Genomic DNA, 21,115 nt, shown 5'->3' with positions numbered 1-21,115 from the left:
TTTATTTTATTTATAATTATTTTTCATTTGATTTATAATAATTTTAATATTTTATTTTATTTTATTTTATAAATTTTTATTTAGTAATTGAACTAAATAAAGTCAATAAATACTCACTCCATGATTGTTCGACTGGTGCCCAATGTCTCCCAGACCTCCTCCTCTCAGATTATCAAGACAGTCAGTTATGTTGATCTGTAACATATAAATAAAATTCAAATTGTAGCAGCACACAAAATATATAAATATTCAGATGGGACCAATATCGTAAAAATGAAATTATTACATAATTAAGCTAGAGTCAAATTCTTAATGAAAATGCATTCAACGTCTTTCAAATAAGTAATTAAGATGATTGAAATAATCTTAGATCTCAGTTATTTAAATTATATAAATATTTAAATAGAACCAATATCGTAAAAATATATTTATTACATAATAAAGCACGAGTCAAATTCTAAATGAAAATGCATTAATGTCTTTCAAATATATAATTAAAATGATTAAACTTATCACACATTTAATTTAATTAAATTATATAAATATTCAGATGGGACCAATATCGTAAAAATGGAAATATTACATAATGAAGCAAGAGTCAAATTCTTAATGAAAATGCATTCAATGCCTTTCAAAAAAATAATTAAAATGATTAAATTGATCAAACATCTAATTTAATTAAATTATATTAATATTCAGATAGGACCAATATCGTAAAAATGAAATTATTACATAATGAAGCGAGAGTCAAATTCTTAATGAAAATGCATTCAATGTCTTTCAAATAAGTAATTAAAATGATTAAACTTATCACACATCTAATTTAATTAAATTATATAAATATTCAGATGGGACCAATATCATAAAAATGAAATTATTACATAATGAAGCAAGAGTCAAATTCTTAATGAAAATGCATTCATTGCCTTTCAAATAAGTAATTAAAATGATTAAATTGATCAAACATCTAATTTAATTAAATTATATTAATATTCAGATGGGACCAATATCGTAAAAATGAAATTATTAGATAATGAAGCGAGAGTCAAATTCTTAATGAAAATGCATTCAATGCCTTTCAAATAAGTAATTAAATTGATTAAATTGATCAAACATATAATTTAATTAAATTATATTAATATTCAGATGGGACCAATATCGTAAAAATGAAATTATTACATAATTAAGCTAGAGTCAAATTCTTAATGAAAATGCATTCAATGTCTTTCAAATAAGTAATTAAGATGATTGAAATAATCTTAGATCTCAGTTATTTAAATTATATAAATATTTAAATAGAACCAATATCGTAAAAATGAAATTATTAAATAATGAAGCAAGAGTCAAATTCTTAATGAAAATGCACTCAATGCCTTTCAAATAAGTAATTAAAATGATTAAATTGATCAAACATCTAATTTAATTAAATTATATAAATATTCAGATGGGACCAATATCGTAAAAATGAAATTATTACATAATGAAGCGAGAGTCAAATTCTTAATGAAAATGCATTCAATGTCTTTCAAATAAGTAATTAAAATGATTAAACTTACCACACATCTAATTTATTTAAATTATATAAATATTCAGATGGGACCAATATCGTAAAATTAAAATTATTAAATAATGAAGCAAGAGTCAAATTCTTAATGAAAATGTATTCAATGTCTTTCAAATATATAATTAAAATGATTAAACTTATCACATATCTAATTTAATTAAATTATATAAATATTCAGATGGGATCAATATCGTAAAAATGAAATTATTACATAATGAAGCAAGAATCAAATTCTTAATGAAAATGCATTCAATGTCTTTCAAATAAGTAATTAAAATGATTAAACTTATCACACATCTAATTTAATTAAATTATATATATATTCAGATGGGACCAATATCGTAAAAATGAAATTATTACATAATGAAGCAAGAGTCAAATTCTTAATGAAAATGCATTTAATGTCTTTAAAATAAGTTATTAAGATGATTGAAATAATTTTAGATCTCAGTTATTTAAATTATATAAATATTTAAATAGAACCAATATCGTAAAAATAAATTTATTACATAATAAAGCACGAGTCAAATTCTAAAAGAAAATGCATTAATGTCTTTCAAATATATAATTAAAATGATTAAATTGATCAAATATCTAATTTAATTAATTTATATAAATATTCAGATGGGACCAATATCGTAAAAATGAAATTATTACATAATTAAGCAAGAGTCAAATTCTTAATAAAAATGCATTCAATGTCTTTCAAATAAGTAATTAAGATGATTGAAATAATCTTAGATCACAGTTAATTAAATTATATAAATATTAAATAGAACCAATATCGTAAAAATAAATGTATTACATAATAAAGCACGAGTTAAATTCTAAATGAAAATGCATTCAATGTCTTTCAAATAAGTAATTAAAATGATTAAATTTATCAAACATCTAATTTAATTAAATTATATAAATATTCAGATGGGACCAATATCGTAAAAATGAAATTATTACATAATGAAGCAAGAGTCAAATTCTTAATGAAAATGCATTCAATGTCTTTCAAATAAGTAATTAAGATAATTAAACTTATCACACGTCTAATTTAATTTAATTATATAAATATTCAGATGGAACCAATATAGTAAATATGAAATTATTACATAATAAAGCAAGAGTCAAATTCTTAATGAAAATGCATTCAATGTCTTTCAAATAAGTAATTAAAATGATTAAACTTTTCACACATCTCATTTAATTAAATTCCATAGAATCGTTTTCATTAGAGACTTTTTAGAAGTCATTAAAATATTCATGAGATTGTTAATACGAATGCTTATTGAAAATATATATAATGTATAATTTAAATTTCTTTCTGAGCAAATTTAAAAAATAGATTTTTTTAACCAATGTTATATTATTGCGTTTTTTGAAAAAAAAAAAAAAAAAAAAAAAAAGAATAACTTTAAGATATTTATGAAATTTTTAATGCGAGTGTTTATCGAAAATATTATAAATTTAAATATATGTATATATGTATAATGTAAATTTATTTCTGAGCTAATCTCAAAAATCAGTTTATATCCTAAACAATATTATGTTATTATTATATTAGCGGTTTTTATGTGCTGGCTAATATATATTTCAAATAAATGGCGATGATATAAATTCGATGATAGGTTTAATTAGTTAAATAAAATCAATTTACTCACCGGTCGTTGAAACGCGGTTATATTTTCGTTGATTGTTGCGTCGCTTCGGAAAGTCGTTCCTATAAATAATATTATATTATTATTATATGAGCGATTTTCATATGCTAGCTATATATTTCAGGTAAATGACAATGATATAATCAGGTAAATAAAGTCAATTTGCTCACCAGTCGTTGAAACGCTGCCATATTCTCGTTGATTGTTGCGTCGTTTCGGAAATCGTTCGCCGAGATGCATTTTCATCGACCAGGCATTACAGATTTCGATTTCCCGCATTAAATAATACGATAGAACGATCACCCGTTACTTTATACGGCATTCTCGACACCGATTGCACGCACTACGCACCGGATTGCATAAATAACAACGGATAAATAAGGACGATATATAACCATCCGCCACTTTCGATATTCGCGATATGTAGTGAAGTAGTACGCTGTGACGTAGTACATCGTGACGTAGTGCAACACTTTGTGCGGCGCGAACTTCGCGCGGTTCGCGCGCGACACAATCATCTCTCTCTCTCTCTCTCTCTCTCTCTCTCTCTCTCTCTCTCTCTCTCTCTCTCTCTCTCTCTCTCTGAAAACGATAAATTATGTATTGATTAAATATCTCACATCCAAAATATAGTTTTCCCAAAGCACAAAAGCTTGAACGCGATGCGATTCGTACAAATAAATGACGCCAAATGATACATACCTCTTAATAAATAGAATGTTCAATGAGATCGATCGATTCGGAGAAAAAGCGGCTAAGCGGCGTAGCCCGGCGGATGCAGACTGTCGTAGGTTGATTAACCGTGATCGCACGAGTTAATTAATACTTCCTGCTAATTGCCCGTGGCACGATTCAATACTCCCAACATTCGTTTGTACGCGGAATTCATTCTTAACGGGAAAAACGCGTGAAAAATGCGGAGCCGACTGAGCGCGAAACCGTGACTAGCGAGAGGACGCGAGGGACGAAGGACGTGACGTAGTAACTACGTAAGTCGACGCTCAGCGCGCCGCGCGCCAAATTCAAAAACCATTATAGGCTGTAACTTTTGTACTTGAACCATCGTCTAAATTATTGTGCATTCAAATTTATATTATATACGATTCAATATTTCGAATTGGTAATCACTGTGATTGTAATTTCAAGTGTGTCATTTATACGTGTGTGTACAGAACCTGACATATATACATATTAATTTCAAATTTCGAAGACTGATTAAAGATTAAACGCGATTGCATGTATTAAGTAATATTTCGATGATCGTCCATCAATATTTCTTGCAATTATGAATATCGCTTATTCAAGTTTAACATCGCGTAATAAAATAACATAATGTGTTATGCTCGTTAGCAATTAACCACATTGTACTTATACTTAATATCTAATTTGTAGGCTGGTATTCTGATGGTACCATCATAATGTGTAGACAATGTACTGTTAAAATATATGAAAGAATAATTTTTGGCGCGTTTTAAAATATTCAAAATTATAATTTTTAAATTGCAAACCCCATACGGCGCGGATTCATTATACGTAAATCACATCAAAAAGTTTGTAGGCTGTTATGCTGATGGTACCATCATAATGGGCAGACAATGTACTATTAAAATATATGAAAGAATAATTTTTGGCGCGTCTCAAAATATTGAAAATTAAAATTTTAAACCGCGAATCCCATATGGCACGGTTTCATTTTACGTATATTAGATCAAAAAGTTTGTAGGCTGTTATGCTGATGGTACCATCATAATGTGCAATCAATACACTGTTGAAATATATACACGATTAATTTTTGGTTCGTTTTTAAATATTAGAAATCGATACTTTTTTACCGCTGACCCTATGCGACGCAACTTATTTTATGTATATAAAATTAAAATATTTGTACGCTAGTGTCTGCAAGGTACCAAAAGATTCTGTAATCAATATCCTATTAAAATGAATAATCGATGAATTTTTGGCTCGTCTCAAAATATTAGAAATCGATACTTTTTTACCGCTGACCCTATGCGACGCAACTTATTTTATGTATATAAAGTTAAAATATTTGTACGCTGGTGTTTGTTTGGTACCAAATAATTCTGTAATCAATGTACAATTAAAATGTATGATCGATGAATTTTTGGCTCGTCTTAAAATATTAGATATTAATACTTTTTTGAAACGGACCCTGTGCGACGCATCCTTATTTTATGTTTATCGTATTAAAAAATTTGTACGCTGGTGTCTGCATGGTACCAAAAGATTCTGTAATCAATGTACAATTAAAATGTATAATCGATGAATTTTTGGCTCGTCTTAAAATATTAGAAATCGATACTTTTTTACCGCTGACCCAATGCGACGCAACCTTAATTTATGTATAGCAAATGAAAAAATTTGTACGCTGTTGTCTGCTTGGAACCAAAAGATTCTGTAATCAATGTACTATTAAAATGTATAATCGATGAATTTTTGGCTCGTCTTAAAATATTAGAAATTAATACTTTTTTGACGCGGACCCTGTGCGACGCATACTTATTTTATGTTTATCGTATTAAAAAATTTGTACGCTGGTGTCTGCATGGTACCAAAAGATTCTGTAATCAATGTATTATTAAAATGTATAATCGATGAATTTTTGGCTCGTCTTAAAATATTGGAAATCGATACTTTTTTACCGCTGACCCTATGCGACGCACCCTTAATTTATGTATATAAAGATAAAAAATTAGTACGCTGGTGTCTGCATGGTACCAAAAGATTCGGTAATCAATGTATTATTAAAATGTATAATCGATGAATTTTTGGCTCGTCTTAAAATATTGGAAATCGATACTTTTTACCGCTGACCCTATGCGACGCAACTTCATTTTATGTATATCAAGTTAAAAAATTTGTACGCTGGGGTCTGTTTGGTACCAAATGATTCTGTAATCAAAGTACTATTAAAATGTATAATCGATGAATTTTTGGCTCGTCTTAAAATATTAGAAATTAATACTTTTTTGACGCGGACCCTGTGCGACGCATACTTATTTTATGTTTATCGTATTAAAAAATTTGTACGCTGGTGTCTGCATGGTACCAAAAGATTCTGTAATCAATGTATTATTAAAATGTATAATCGATGAATTTTTGGCTCGTCTTAAAATATTGGAAATCGATACTTTTTTACCGCTGACCCTATGCGACGCAACTTAATTTATGTATATAAAGTTAAAAAATTAGTACGCTGGTGTCTGCATGCTACCAAAAGATTCGGTTATCAATGTATTATTAAAATGTATAATCGATGAATTTTTGGCTCGTCTTAATATATTGGAAATCGATACTTTTTACCGCTGACCCTATGCGACGCAACTTCATTTTATGTATATCAAGTTAAAAAATTTGTACGCTGGGGTCTGTTTGGTACCAAATGATTCTGTAATCAATGTACTATTAAAATGTATAATCGATGAATTTTTGGCTCGTCTTAAAATATTAGAAATTAATACTTTTTTGACACGGACCCTGTGCGACGCATCCTTATTTTATGTTTATCGTATTAAAAAATTTGTACGCTGGTGTCTGCATGGTACCAAAAGATTCTGTAATCAATGTACTATTAAAATATATAATCGATGAATTTTTGGCTCGTCTTAAAATATTAGAAATTAATACTTTTTTGACGCGAACCCTGTGCGACGCATCCTTATTTTATGTTTATCGTATTAAAAAATTTGTACGCTGGTGTCTGCATGGTACCAAAAGATTCTGTAATCAATGTATTATTAAAATGTATAATCGATGAATTTTTGGCTCGTCTTAAAATATTGGAAATCGATACTTTTTACCGCTGACACTATGCGACGCAACTTCATTTTATGTATATCAAGTTAAAAAATTTGTACGCTGGGGTCTGTTTGGTACCAAATGATTCTGTAATCAATGTACTATTAAAATGTATAATCGATGAATTTTTGGCTCGTCTCAAAATATTAGAAATCGATACTTTTTTACCGCTGACCCAATGCGACGCAACCTTAATTTATGTATAGCAAATGAAAAAATTTGTACGCTGTTGTCTGCTTGGAACCAAAAGATTCTGTAATCAATGTACTATTAAAATGTATAATCGATGAATTTTTGGCTCGTCTAAAATATTAGAAATTAATACTTTTTTGACGCGGACCCTGTGCGACGCATACTTATTTTATGTTTATCGTATTAAAAAATTTGTACGCTGGTGTCTGCATGGTACCAAAAGATTCTGTAATCAATGTATTATTAAAATATATAATCGATGAATTTTTGGCTCGTCTTAAAATATTGGAAATCGATACTTTTTACCGCTGACACTATGCGACGCAACTTCATTTTATGTATATCAAGTTAAAAAATTTGTACGCTGGGGTCTGTTTGTTACCAAATGATTCTGTAATCAATGTACTATTAAAATGTATAATCGATGAATTTTTGGCTCGTCTTAAAATATTAGAAATTAATACTTTTTTGACGCGGACCCTGTGCGACGCATACTTATTTTATGTTTATCGTATTAAAAAATTTGTACGCTGGTGTCTGCATGGTACCAAAAGATTCTGTAATCAATGTATTATTAAAATGTATAATCGATGAATTTTTGGCTCGTCTTAAAATATTGGAAATCGATACTTTTTACCTCTGACACTATGCGACGCAACTTCATTTTATGTATATCAAGTTAAAAAATTTGTACGCTGGGGTCTGGTTGGTACCAAATGATTCTGTAATCAATGTACTATTAAAATGTATAATCGATGAATTTTTGGCTCGTCTTAAAATATTAGAAATTAATACTTTTTTGACGCGGACCCTGTGCGACGCATACTTATTTTATGTTTATCGTATTAAAAAATTTGTACGCTGGTGTCTGCATGGTACCAAAAGATTCTGTAATCAATGTATTATTAAAATGTATAATCGATGAATTTTTGGCTCGTCTTAAAATATTGGAAATCGATACTTTTTACCGCTGACACTATGCGACGCAACTTCATTTTATGTATATCAAGTTAAAAAATTTGTACGCTGGGGTCTGTTTGGTACCAAATGATTCTGTAATCAATGTACTCTTAAAATGTATAATCGATGAATTTTTGGCTCGTCTTAAAATATTAGAAATTAATACTTTTTTGACACGGACCCTGTGCGACGCATCCTTATTTTATGTTTATCGTATTAAAAAATTTGTACGCTGGTGTCTGCATGGTACCAAAAGATTCTGTAATCAATGTACTATTAAAATATATAATCGATGAATTTTTGGCTCGTCTTAAAATATTAGAAATTAATACTTTTTTGACGCGAACCCTGTGCGACGCATCCTTATTTTATGTTTATCGTATTAAAAAATTTGTACGCTGGTGTCTGCATGGTACCAAAAGATTCTGTAATCAATGTATTATTAAAATGTATAATCGATGAATTTTTGGCTCGTCTTAAAATATTGGAAATCGATACTTTTTACCGCTGACACTATGCGACGCAACTTCATTTTATGTATATCAAGTTAAAAAATTTGTACGCTGGGGTCTGTTTGTTACCAAATGATTCTGTAATCAATGTACTATTAAAATGTATAATCGATGAATTTTTGGCTCGTCTTAAAATATTAGAAATTAATACTTTTTTGACGCGGACCCTGTGCGACGCATACTTATTTTATGTTTATCGTATTAAAAAATTTGTACGCTGGTGTCTGCATGGTACCAAAAGATTCTGTAATCAATGTATTATTAAAATGTATAATCGATGAATTTTTGGCTCGTCTTAAAATATTGGAAATCGATACTTTTTACCTCTGACACTATGCGACGCAACTTCATTTTATGTATATCAAGTTAAAAAATTTGTACGCTGGGGTCTGGTTGGTACCAAATGATTCTGTAATCAATGTACTATTAAAATGTATAATCGATGAATTTTTGGCTCGTCTTAAAATATTAGAAATTAATACTTTTTTGACGCGGACCCTGTGCGACGCATACTTATTTTATGTTTATCGTATTAAAAAATTTGTACGCTGGTGTCTGCATGGTACCAAAAGATTCTGTAATCAATGTATTATTAAAATGTATAATCGATGAATTTTTGGCTCGTCTTAAAATATTGGAAATCGATACTTTTTACCGCTGACACTATGCGACGCAACTTCATTTTATGTATATCAAGTTAAAAAATTTGTACGCTGGGGTCTGTTTGGTACCAAATGATTCTGTAATCAATGTACTCTTAAAATGTATAATCGATGAATTTTTGGCTCGTCTTAAAATATTAGAAATTAATACTTTTTTGACACGGACCCTGTGCGACGCATCCTTATTTTATGTTTATCGTATTAAAAAATTTGTACGCTGGTGTCTGCATGGTACCAAAAGATTCTGTAATCAATGTACTATTAAAATATATAATCGATGAATTTTTGGCTCGTCTTAAAATATTAGAAATTAATACTTTTTTGACGCGAACCCTGTGCGACGCATCCTTATTTTATGTTTATCGTATTAAAAAATTTGTACGCTGGTGTCTGCATGGTACCAAAAGATTCTGTAATCAATGTATTATTAAAATGTATAATCGATGAATTTTTGGCTCGTCTTAAAATATTGGAAATCGATACTTTTTACCGCTGACACTATGCGACGCAACTTCATTTTATGTATATCAAGTTAAAAAATTTGTACGCTGGGGTCTGTTTGGTACCAAATGATTCTGTAATCAATGTACTATTAAAATGTATAATCGATGAATTTTTGGCTCGTCTCAAAATATTAGAAATCGATACTTTTTTACCGCTGACCCAATGCGACGCAACCTTAATTTATGTATAGCAAATGAAAAAATTTGTACGCTGTTGTCTGCTTGGAACCAAAAGATTCTGTAATCAATGTATTATTAAAATGTATAATCGATGAATTTTTGGCTCGTCTTAAAATATTAGAAATTAATACTTTTTTGACGCGGACCCTGTGCGACGCATACTTATTTTATGTTTATCGTATTAAAAAATTTGTACGCTGGTGTCTGCATGGTACCAAAAGATTCTGTAATCAATGTATTATTAAAATGTATAATCGATGAATTTTTGGCTCGTCTTAAAATATTGGAAATCGATACTTTTTACCGCTGACACTATGCGACGCAACTTCATTTTATGTATATCAAGTTAAAAAATTTGTACGCTGGGGTCTGTTTGGTACCAAATGATTCTGTAATCAATGTACTATTAAAATGTATAATCGATGAATTTTTGGCTCGTCTTAAAATATTAGAAATTAATACTTTTTTGACGCGGACCCTGTGCGACGCATACTTATTTTATGTTTATCGTATTAAAAAATTTGTACGCTGGTGTCTGCATGGTACCAAAAGATTCTGTAATCAATGTATTATTAAAATGTATAATCGATGAATTTTTGGCTCGTCTTAAAATATTGGAAATCGATACTTTTTTACCGCTGACCCTATGCGACGCAACTTAATTTATGTATATAAAGTTAAAAAATTAGTACGCTGGTGTCTGCATGCTACCAAAAGATTCGGTTATCAATGTATTATTAAAATGTATAATCGATGAATTTTTGGCTCGTCTTAATATATTGGAAATCGATACTTTTTACCGCTGACCCTATGCGACGCAACTTCATTTTATGTATATCAAGTTAAAAAATTTGTACGCTGGGGTCTGTTTGGTACCAAATGATTCTGTAATCAATGTACTATTAAAATGTATAATCGATGAATTTTTGGCTCGTCTTAAAATATTAGAAATTAATACTTTTTTGACACGGACCCTGTGCGACGCATCCTTATTTTATGTTTATCGTATTAAAAAATTTGTACGCTGGTGTCTGCATGGTACCAAAAGATTCTGTAATCAATGTATTATTAAAATGTATAATCGATGAATTTTTGGCTCGTCTTAAAATATTGGAAATCGATACTTTTTACCGCTGACACTATGCGACGCAACTTCATTTTATGTATATCAAGTTAAAAAATTTGTACGCTGGGGTCTGTTTGGTACCAAATGATTCTGTAATCAATGTACTATTAAAATGTATAATCGATGAATTTTTGGCTCGTCTTAAAATATTAGAAATTAATACTTTTTTGACGCGGACCCTGTGCGACGCATACTTATTTTATGTTTATCGTATTAAAAAATTTGTACGCTGGTGTCTGCATGGTACCAAAAGATTCTGTAATCAATGTATTATTAAAATGTATAATCGATGAATTTTTGGCTCGTCTTAAAATATTAGAAATTAATACTTTTTTGACGCGGACCCTGTGCGACGCATACTTATTTTATGTTTATCGTATTAAAAAATTTGTACGCTGGTGTCTGCATGGTACCAAAAGATTCTGTAATAAATGTATTATTAAAATGTATAATCGATGAATTTTTGGCTCGTCTTAAAATATTGGAAATCGATACTTTTTTACCGCTGACCCTATGCGACGCACCCTTAATTTATGTATATAAAGTTAAAAAATTAGTACGCTGGTGTCTGCATGGTACCAAAAGATTCGGTAATCAATGTATTATTAAAATGTATAATCGATGAATTTTTGGCTCGTCTTAAAATATTGGAAATCGATACTTTTTACCGCTGACCATATGCGACGCAACTTCATTTTATGTATATCAAGTTAAAAAATTTGTACGCTGGGGTCTGTTTGGTACCAAATGATTCTGTAATCAATGTACTATTAAAATGTATAATCGATGAATTTTTGGCTCGTCTTAAAATATTAGAAATTAATACTTTTTTGACGCGGACCCTGTGCGACGCATACTTATTTTATGTTTATCGTATTAAAAAATTTGTACGCTGGTGTCTGCATGGTACCAAAAGATTCTGTAATCAATGTACTATTAAAATATATAATCGATGAATTTTTGGCTCGTCTTAAAATATTAGAAATTAATACTTTTTTGACGCGAACCCTGTGCGACGCATCCTTATTTTATGTTTATCGTATTAAAAAATTTGTACGCTGGTGTCTGCATGGTACCAAAAGATTCTGTAATCAATGTATTATTAAAATGTATAATCGACGAATTTTTGGCTCGTCTTAAAATATTGGATATCGATACTTTTTACCGCTGACACTATGCGACGCAACTTCATTTTATGTATATCAAGTTAAAAAATTTGTACGCTGGGGTCTGTTTGGAACCAAAAGATTCTGTAATCAATGTACTATTAAAATGTATAATCGATGAATTTTTGGCTCGTCTTAAAATATTAGAAATTAATACTTTTTTGACGCGGACCCTGTGCGACGCATACTTATTTTATGTTTATCGTATTAAAAAATTTGTACGCTGGTGTCTGCATGGTACCAAAAGATTCTGTAATCAATGTATTATTAAAATGTATAATCGATGAATTTTTGGCTCGTCTTAAAATATTGGAAATCGATACTTTTTTACCGCTGACCCTATGCGACGCACCCTTAATTTATGTATATAAAGTTAAAAAATTAGTACGCTGGTGTCTGCATGGTACCAAAAGATTCGGTAATCAATGTATTATTAAAATGTATAATCGATGAATTTTTGGCTCGTCTTAAAATATTGGAAATCGATACTTTTTACCGCTGACCCTATGCGACGCAACTTCATTTTATGAATATCAAGTTAAAAAATTTGTACGCTGGGGTCTGTTTGGTACCAAATGATTCTGTAATCAATGTACTATTAAAATGTATAATCGATGAATTTTTGGCTCGTCTTAAAATATTAGAAATTAATACTTTTTTGACGCGGACCCTGTGCGACGCATACTTATTTTATGTTTATCGTATTAAAAAATTTGTACGCTGGTGTCTGCATGGTACCAAAAGATTCTGTAATCAATGTATTATTAAAATGTATAATCGATGAATTTTTGGCTAGTCTTAAAATATTGCAAATCGATACTTTTTTACCGCTGACCCTATGCGACGCACCCTTAATTTATGTATATAAAGTTAAAAAATTAGTACGCTGGTGTCTGCATGGTACCAAAAGATTCGGTAATCAATGTATTATTAAAATGTATAATCGATGAATTTTTGGCTCGTCTTAAAATATTGGAAATCGATACTTTTTACCGCTGACCCTATGCGACGCAACTTCATTTTATGTATATCAAGTTAAAAAATTTGTACGCTGGGGTCTGTTTGGTACCAAATGATTCTGTAATCAATGTACTATTAAAATGTATAATCGATGAATTTTTGGCTCGTCTTAAAATATTAGAAATTAATACTTTTTTGACGCGGACCCTGTGCGACGCATACTTATTTTATGTTTATCGTATTAAAAAATTTGTACGCTGGTGTCTGCATGGTACCAAAAGATTCTGTAATCAATGTATTATTAAAATGTATAATCGATGAATTTTTGGCTCGTCTTAAAATATTGGAAATCGATACTTTTTACCGCTGACACTATGCGACGCAACTTCATTTTATGTATATCAAGTTAAAAAATTTGTACGCTGGGGTCTGTTTGGTACCAAATGATTCTGTAATCAATGTACTATTAAAATGTAAAATCGATGAATTTTTGGCTCGTCTTAAAATATTAGAAATTAATACTTTTTTGACGCGGACCCTGTGCGACGCATACTTATTTTATGTTTATCGTATTAAAAAATTTGTACGCTGGTGTCTGCATGGTACCAAAAGATTCTGTAATCAATGTATTATTAAAATGTATAATCGATGAATTTTTGGCTCGTCTTAAAATATTGGAAATCGATACTTTTTTACCGCTGACCCTATGCGACGCACCCTTAATTTATGTATATAAAGTTAAAAAATTAGTACGCTGGTGTCTGCATGGTACCAAAAGATTCGGTAATCAATGTATTATTAAAATGTATAATCGATGAATTTTTGGCTCGTCTTAAAATATTGGAAATCGATACTTTTTACCGCTGACCCTATGCGACGCAACTTCATTTTATGTATATCAAGTTAAAAAATTTGTACGCTGGGGTCTGTTTGGTACCAAATGATTCTGTAATCAATGTACTATTAAAATGTATAATCGATGAATTTTTGGCTCGTCTTAAAATATTAGAAATTAATACTTTTTTGACGCGGACCCTGTGCGACGCATACTTATTTTATGTTTATCGTATTAAAAAATTTGTACGCTGGTGTCTGCATGGTACCAAAAGATTCTGTAATCAATGTATTATTAAAATGTATAATCGATGAATTTTTGGCTCGTCTTAAAATATTGGAAATCGATACTTTTTACCGCTGACACTATGCGACGCAACTTCATTTTATGTATATCAAGTTAAAAAATTTGTACGCTGGGGTCTGTTTGGTACCAAATGATTCTGTAATCAATGTACTATTAAAATGTAAAATCGATGAATTTTTGGCTCGTCTTAAAATATTAGAAATTAATACTTTTTTGACGCGGACCCTGTGCGACGCATACTTATTTTATGTTTATCGTATTAAAAAATTTGTACGCTGGTGTCTGCATGGTACCAAAAGATTCTGTAATCAATGTATTATTAAAATGTATAATCGATGAATTTTTGGCTCGTCTTAAAATATTGGAAATCGATACTTTTTTACCGCTGACCCTATGCGACGCAACTTAATTTATGTATATAAAGTTAAAAAATTAGTACGCTGGTGTCTGCATGCTACCAAAAGATTCGGTAATCAATGTATTATTAAAATGTATAATCGATGAATTTTTGGCTCGTCTTAATATATTGGAAATCGATACTTTTTACCGCTGACCCTATGCGACGCAACTTCATTTTATGTATATCAAGTTAAAAAATTTGTACGCTGGGGTCTGTTTGGTACCAAATGATTCTGTAATCAATGTACTATTAAAATGTATAATCGATGAATTTTTGGCTCGTCTTAAAATATTAGAAATTAATACTTTTTTGACACGGACCCTGTGCGACGCATCCTTATTTTATGTTTATCGTATTAAAAAATTTGTACGCTGGTGTCTGCATGGTACCAAAAGATTCTGTAATCAATGTACTATTAAAATATATAATCGATGAATTTTTGGCTCGTCTTAAAATATTAGAAATTAATACTTTTTTGACGCGAACCCTGTGCGACGCATCCTTATATTATGTTTATCGTATTAAAAAATTTGTACGCTGGTGTCTGCATGGTACCAAAAGATTCTGTAATCAATGTATTATTTAAATGTATAATCGATGAATTTTTGGCGCGTCTCAAAATATTGAAAATTAAAATTTTAAACCGCGAATCCCATATGGCACGGTTTCATTTTACGTATATTAGATCAAAAAGTTTGTAGGCTGTTATGCTGATGGTACCATCATAATGTGCAATCAATACACTGTTGAAATATATACACGATTAATTTTTGGTTCGTTTTTAAATATTAGAAATCGATACTTTTTTACCGCTGACCCTATGCGACGCAACTTATTTTATGTATATAAAATTAAAATATTTGTACGCTAGTGTCTGCAAGGTACCAAAAGATTCTGTAATCAATATCCTATTAAAATGAATAATCGATGAATTTTTGGCTCGTCTCAAAATATTAGAAATCGATACTTTTTTACCGCTGACCCTATGCGACGCAACTTATTTTATGTATATAAAGTTAAAATATTTGTACGCTGGTGTTTGTTTGGTACCAAATAATTCTGTAATCAATGTACAATTAAAATGTATGATCGATGAATTTTTGGCTCGTCTTAAAATATTAGATATTAATACTTTTTTGAAACGGACCCTGTGCGACGCATCCTTATTTTATGTTTATCGTATTAAAAAATTTGTACGCTGGTGTCTGCATGGTACCAAAAGATTCTGTAATCAATGTACAATTAAAATGTATAATCGATGAATTTTTGGCTCGTCTTAAAATATTAGAAATCGATACTTTTTTACCGCTGACCCAATGCGACGCAACCTTAATTTATGTATAGCAAATGAAAAAATTTGTACGCTGTTGTCTGCTTGGAACCAAAAGATTCTGTAATCAATGTACTATTAAAATGTATAATCGATGAATTTTTGGCTCGTCTTAAAATATTAGAAATTAATACTTTTTTGACGCGGACCCTGTGCGACGCATACTTATTTTATGTTTATCGTATTAAAAAATTTGTACGCTGGTGTCTGCATGGTACCAAAAGATTCTGTAATCAATGTATTATTAAAATGTATAATCGATGAATTTTTGGCTCGTCTTAAAATATTGGAAATCGATACTTTTTTACCGCTGACCCTATGCGACGCACCCTTAATTTATGTATATAAAGATAAAAAATTAGTACGCTGGTGTCTGCATGGTACCAAAAGATTCGGTAATCAATGTATTATTAAAATGTATAATCGATGAATTTTTGGCTCGTCTTAAAATATTGGAAATCGATACTTTTTACCGCTGACCCTATGCGACGCAACTTCATTTTATGTATATCAAGTTAAAAATTTGTACGCTGGGGTCTGTTTGGTACCAAATGATTCTGTAATCAAAGTACTATTAAAATGTATAATCGATGAATTTTTGGCTCGTCTTAAAATATTAGAAATTAATACTTTTTTGACGCGGACCCTGTGCGACGCATACTTATTTTATGTTTATCGTATTAAAAAATTTGTACGCTGGTGTCTGCATGGTACCAAAAGATTCTGTAATCAATGTATTATTAAAATGTATAATCGATGAATTTTTGGCTCGTCTTAAAATATTGGAAATCGATACTTTTTTACCGCTGACCCTATGCGACGCAACTTAATTTATGTATATAAAGTTAAAAAATTAGTACGCTGGTGTCTGCATGCTACCAAAAGATTCGGTTATCAATGTATTATTAAAATGTATAATCGATGAATTTTTGGCTCGTCTTAATATATTGGAAATCGATACTTTTTACCGCTGACCCTATGCGACGCAACTTCATTTTATGTATATCAAGTTAAAAAATTTGTACGCTGGGGTCTGTTTGGTACCAAATGATTCTGTAATCAATGTACTATTAAAATGTATAATCGATGAATTTTTGGCTCGTCTTAAAATATTAGAAATTAATACTTTTTTGACACGGACCCTGTGCGACGCATCCTTATTTTATGTTTATCGTATTAAAAAATTTGTACGCTGGTGTCTGCATGGTACCAAAAGATTCTGTAATCAATGTACTATTAAAATATATAATCGATGAATTTTTGGCTCGTCTTAAAATATTAGAAATTAATACTTTTTTGACGCGAACCCTGTGCGACGCATCCTTATTTTATGTTTATCGTATTAAAAAATTTGTACGCTGGTGTCTGCATGGTACCAAAAGATTCTGTAATCAATGTATTATTAAAATGTATAATCGATGAATTTTTGGCTCGTCTTAAAATATTGGAAATCGATACTTTTTACCGCTGACACTATGCGACGCAACTTCATTTTATGTATATCAAGTTAAAAAATTTGTACGCTGGGGTCTGTTTGGTACCAAATGATTCTGTAATCAATGTACTATTAAAATGTATAATCGATGAATTTTTGGCTCGTCTCAAAATATTAGAAATCGATACTTTTTTACCGCTGACCCAATGCGACGCAACCTTAATTTATGTATAGCAAATGAAAAAATTTGTACGCTGTTGTCTGCTTGGAACCAAAAGATTCTGTAATCAATGTACTATTAAAATGTATAATCGATGAATTTTTGGCTCGTCTAAAATATTAGAAATTAATACTTTTTTGACGCGGACCCTGTGCGACGCATACTTATTTTATGTTTATCGTATTAAAAAATTTGTACGCTGGTGTCTGCATGGTACCAAAAGATTCTGTAATCAATGTATTATTAAAATATATAATCGATGAATTTTTGGCTCGTCTTAAAATATTGGAAATCGATACTTTTTACCGCTGACACTATGCGACGCAACTTCATTTTATGTATATCAAGTTAAAAAATTTGTACGCTGGGGTCTGTTTGTTACCAAATGATTCTGTAATCAATGTACTATTAAAATGTATAATCGATGAATTTTTGGCTCGTCTTAAAATATTAGAAATTAATACTTTTTTGACGCGGACCCTGTGCGACGCATACTTATTTTATGTTTATCGTATTAAAAAATTTGTACGCTGGTGTCTGCATGGTACCAAAAGATTCTGTAATCAATGTATTATTAAAATGTATAATCGATGAATTTTTGGCTCGTCTTAAAATATTGGAAATCGATACTTTTTACCTCTGACACTATGCGACGCAACTTCATTTTATGTATATCAAGTTAAAAAATTTGTACGCTGGGGTCTGGTTGGTACCAAATGATTCTGTAATCAATGTACTATTAAAATGTATAATCGATGAATTTTTGGCTCGTCTTAAAATATTAGAAATTAATACTTTTTTGACGCGGACCCTGTGCGACGCATACTTATTTTATGTTTATCGTATTAAAAAATTTGTACGCTGGTGTCTGCATGGTACCAAAAGATTCTGTAATCAATGTATTATTAAAATGTATAATCGATGAATTTTTGGCTCGTCTTAAAATATTGGAAATCGATACTTTTTACCGCTGACACTATGCGACGCAACTTCATTTTATGTATATCAAGTTAAAAAATTTGTACGCTGGGGTCTGTTTGGTACCAAATGATTCTGTAATCAATGTACTCTTAAAATGTATAATCGATGAATTTTTGGCTCGTCTTAAAATATTAGAAATTAATACTTTTTTGACACGGACCCTGTGCGACGCATCCTTATTTTATGTTTATCGTATTAAAAAATTTGTACGCTGGTGTCTGCATGGTACCAAAAGATTCTGTAATCAATGTACTATTAAAATATATAATCGATGAATTTTTGGCTCGTCTTAAAATATTAGAAATTAATACTTTTTTGACGCGAACCCTGTGCGACGCATCCTTATTTTATGTTTATCGTATTAAAAAATTTGTACGCTGGTGTCTGCATGGTACCAAAAGATTCTGTAATCAATGTATTATTAAAATGTATAATCGATGAATTTTTGGCTCGACTTAAAATATTGGAAATCGATACTTTTTACCGCTGACACTATGCGACGCAACTTCATTTTATGTATATCAAGTTAAAAAATTTGTACGCTGGGGTCTGTTTGGTACCAAATGATTCTGTAATCAATGTACTATTAAAATGTATAATCGATGAATTTTTGGCTCGTCTCAAAATATTAGAAATCGATACTTTTTTACCGCTGACCCAATGCGACGCAACCTTAATTTATGTATAGCAAATGAAAAAATTTGTACGCTGTTGTCTGCTTGGAACCAAAAGATTCTGTAATCAATGTATTATTAAAATGTATAATCGATGAATTTTTGGCTCGTCTTAAAATATTAGAAATTAATACTTTTTTGACGCGGACCCTGTGCGACGCATACTTATTTTATGTTTATCGTATTAAAAAATTTGTACGCTGGTGTCTGCATGGTACCAAAAGATTCTGTAATCAATGTATTATTAAAATGTATAATCGATGAATTTTTGGCTCGTCTTAAAATATTGGAAATCGATACTTTTTACCGCTGACACTATGCGACGCAACTTCATTTTATGTATATCAAGTTAAAAAATTTGTACGCTGGGGTCTGTTTGGTACCAAATGATTCTGTAATCAATGTACTATTAAAATGTATAATCGATGAATTTTTGGCTCGTCTTAAAATATTAGAAATTAATACTTTTTTGACGCGGACCCTGTGCGACGCATACTTATTTTATGTTTATCGTATTAAAAAATTTGTACGCTGGTGTCTGCATGGTACCAAAAGATTCTGTAATCAATGTATTATTAAAATGTATAATCGATGAATTTTTGGCTCGTCTTAAAATATTGGAAATCGATACTTTTTTACCGCTGACCCTATGCGACGCAACTTAATTTATGTATATAAAGTTAAAAAATTAGTACGCTGGTGTCTGCATGCTACCAAAAGATTCGGTTATCAATGTATTATTAAAATGTATAATCGATGAATTTTTGGCTCGTCTTAATATATTGGAAATCGATACTTTTTACCGCTGACCCTATGCGACGCAACTTCATTTTATGTATATCAAGTTAAAAAATTTGTACGCTGGGGTCTGTTTGGTACCAAATGATTCTGTAATCAATGTACTATTAAAATGTATAATCGATGAATTTTTGGCTCGTCTTAAAATATTGGAAATCGATACTTTTTACCGCTGACCCTATGCGACGCAACTTCATTTTATGTATATCAAGTTAAAAAATTTGTACGCTGGGGTCTGTTTGGTACCAAATGATTCTGTAATCAATGTACTATTAAAATGTATAATCGATGAATTTTTGGCTCGTCTTAAAATATTAGAAATTAATACTTTTTTGACGCGGACCCTGTGCGACGCATACTTATTTTATGTTTATCGTATTAAAAAATTTGTACGCTGGTGTCTGCATGGTACCAAAAGATTCTGTAATCAATGTATTATTAAAATGTATAATCGATGAATTTTTGGCTCGTCTTAAAATATTGGAAATCGATACTTTTTACCGCTGACACTATGCGACGCAACTTCATTTTATGTATATCAAGTTAAAAAATTTGTACGCTGGGGTCTGTTTGGTACCAAATGATTCTGTAATCAATGTACTATTAAAATGTAAAATCGATGAATTTTTGGCTCGTCTTAAAATATTAGAAATTAATACTATTTTGACGCGGACCCTGTGCGACGCATACTTATTTTATGTTTATCGTATTAAAAAATTTGTACGCTGGTGTCTGCATGGTACCAAAAGATTCTGTAATCAATGTATTATTAAAATGTATAATCGATGAATTTTTGGCTCGTCTTAAAATATTGGAAATCGATACTTTTTTACCGCTGACCCTATG

The 21,115-nt window shown here is 30.3% G+C and overlaps 1 long non-coding RNA gene across 1 annotated transcript in view; it reads right to left on the bottom strand.

Annotated features, from left to right (window-relative positions):
• LOC145946050 (uncharacterized) overlaps positions 1-4,155 on the bottom strand; it is an 89,677-nt gene extending 85,522 nt beyond the window's left edge. Inside the window, exons 1-4 of the long non-coding RNA XR_014426969.1 lie at positions 3,916-4,155; positions 3,384-3,731; positions 3,217-3,275; positions 118-195 (exon numbers count right to left, since the gene is read on the bottom strand). This is a non-coding gene — a long non-coding RNA (uncharacterized LOC145946050). The remainder of the gene's footprint in view (positions 1-117; positions 196-3,216; positions 3,276-3,383; positions 3,732-3,915) is intronic.
• Positions 4,156-21,115: the final 16,960 nt, after the last annotated feature.

This window comes from Prenolepis imparis, unplaced genomic scaffold (assembly GCF_030444845.1).
Source record: "Prenolepis imparis isolate NDT839.2.m4 unplaced genomic scaffold, iyPreImpa1.0 SCAF_2, whole genome shotgun sequence".
Lineage (NCBI taxonomy): Eukaryota > Metazoa > Arthropoda > Insecta > Hymenoptera > Formicidae > Prenolepis > Prenolepis imparis.
Note: the sequence above shows the minus strand (reverse complement) of the source record. Positions and strands in the feature narration are given on the sequence as shown.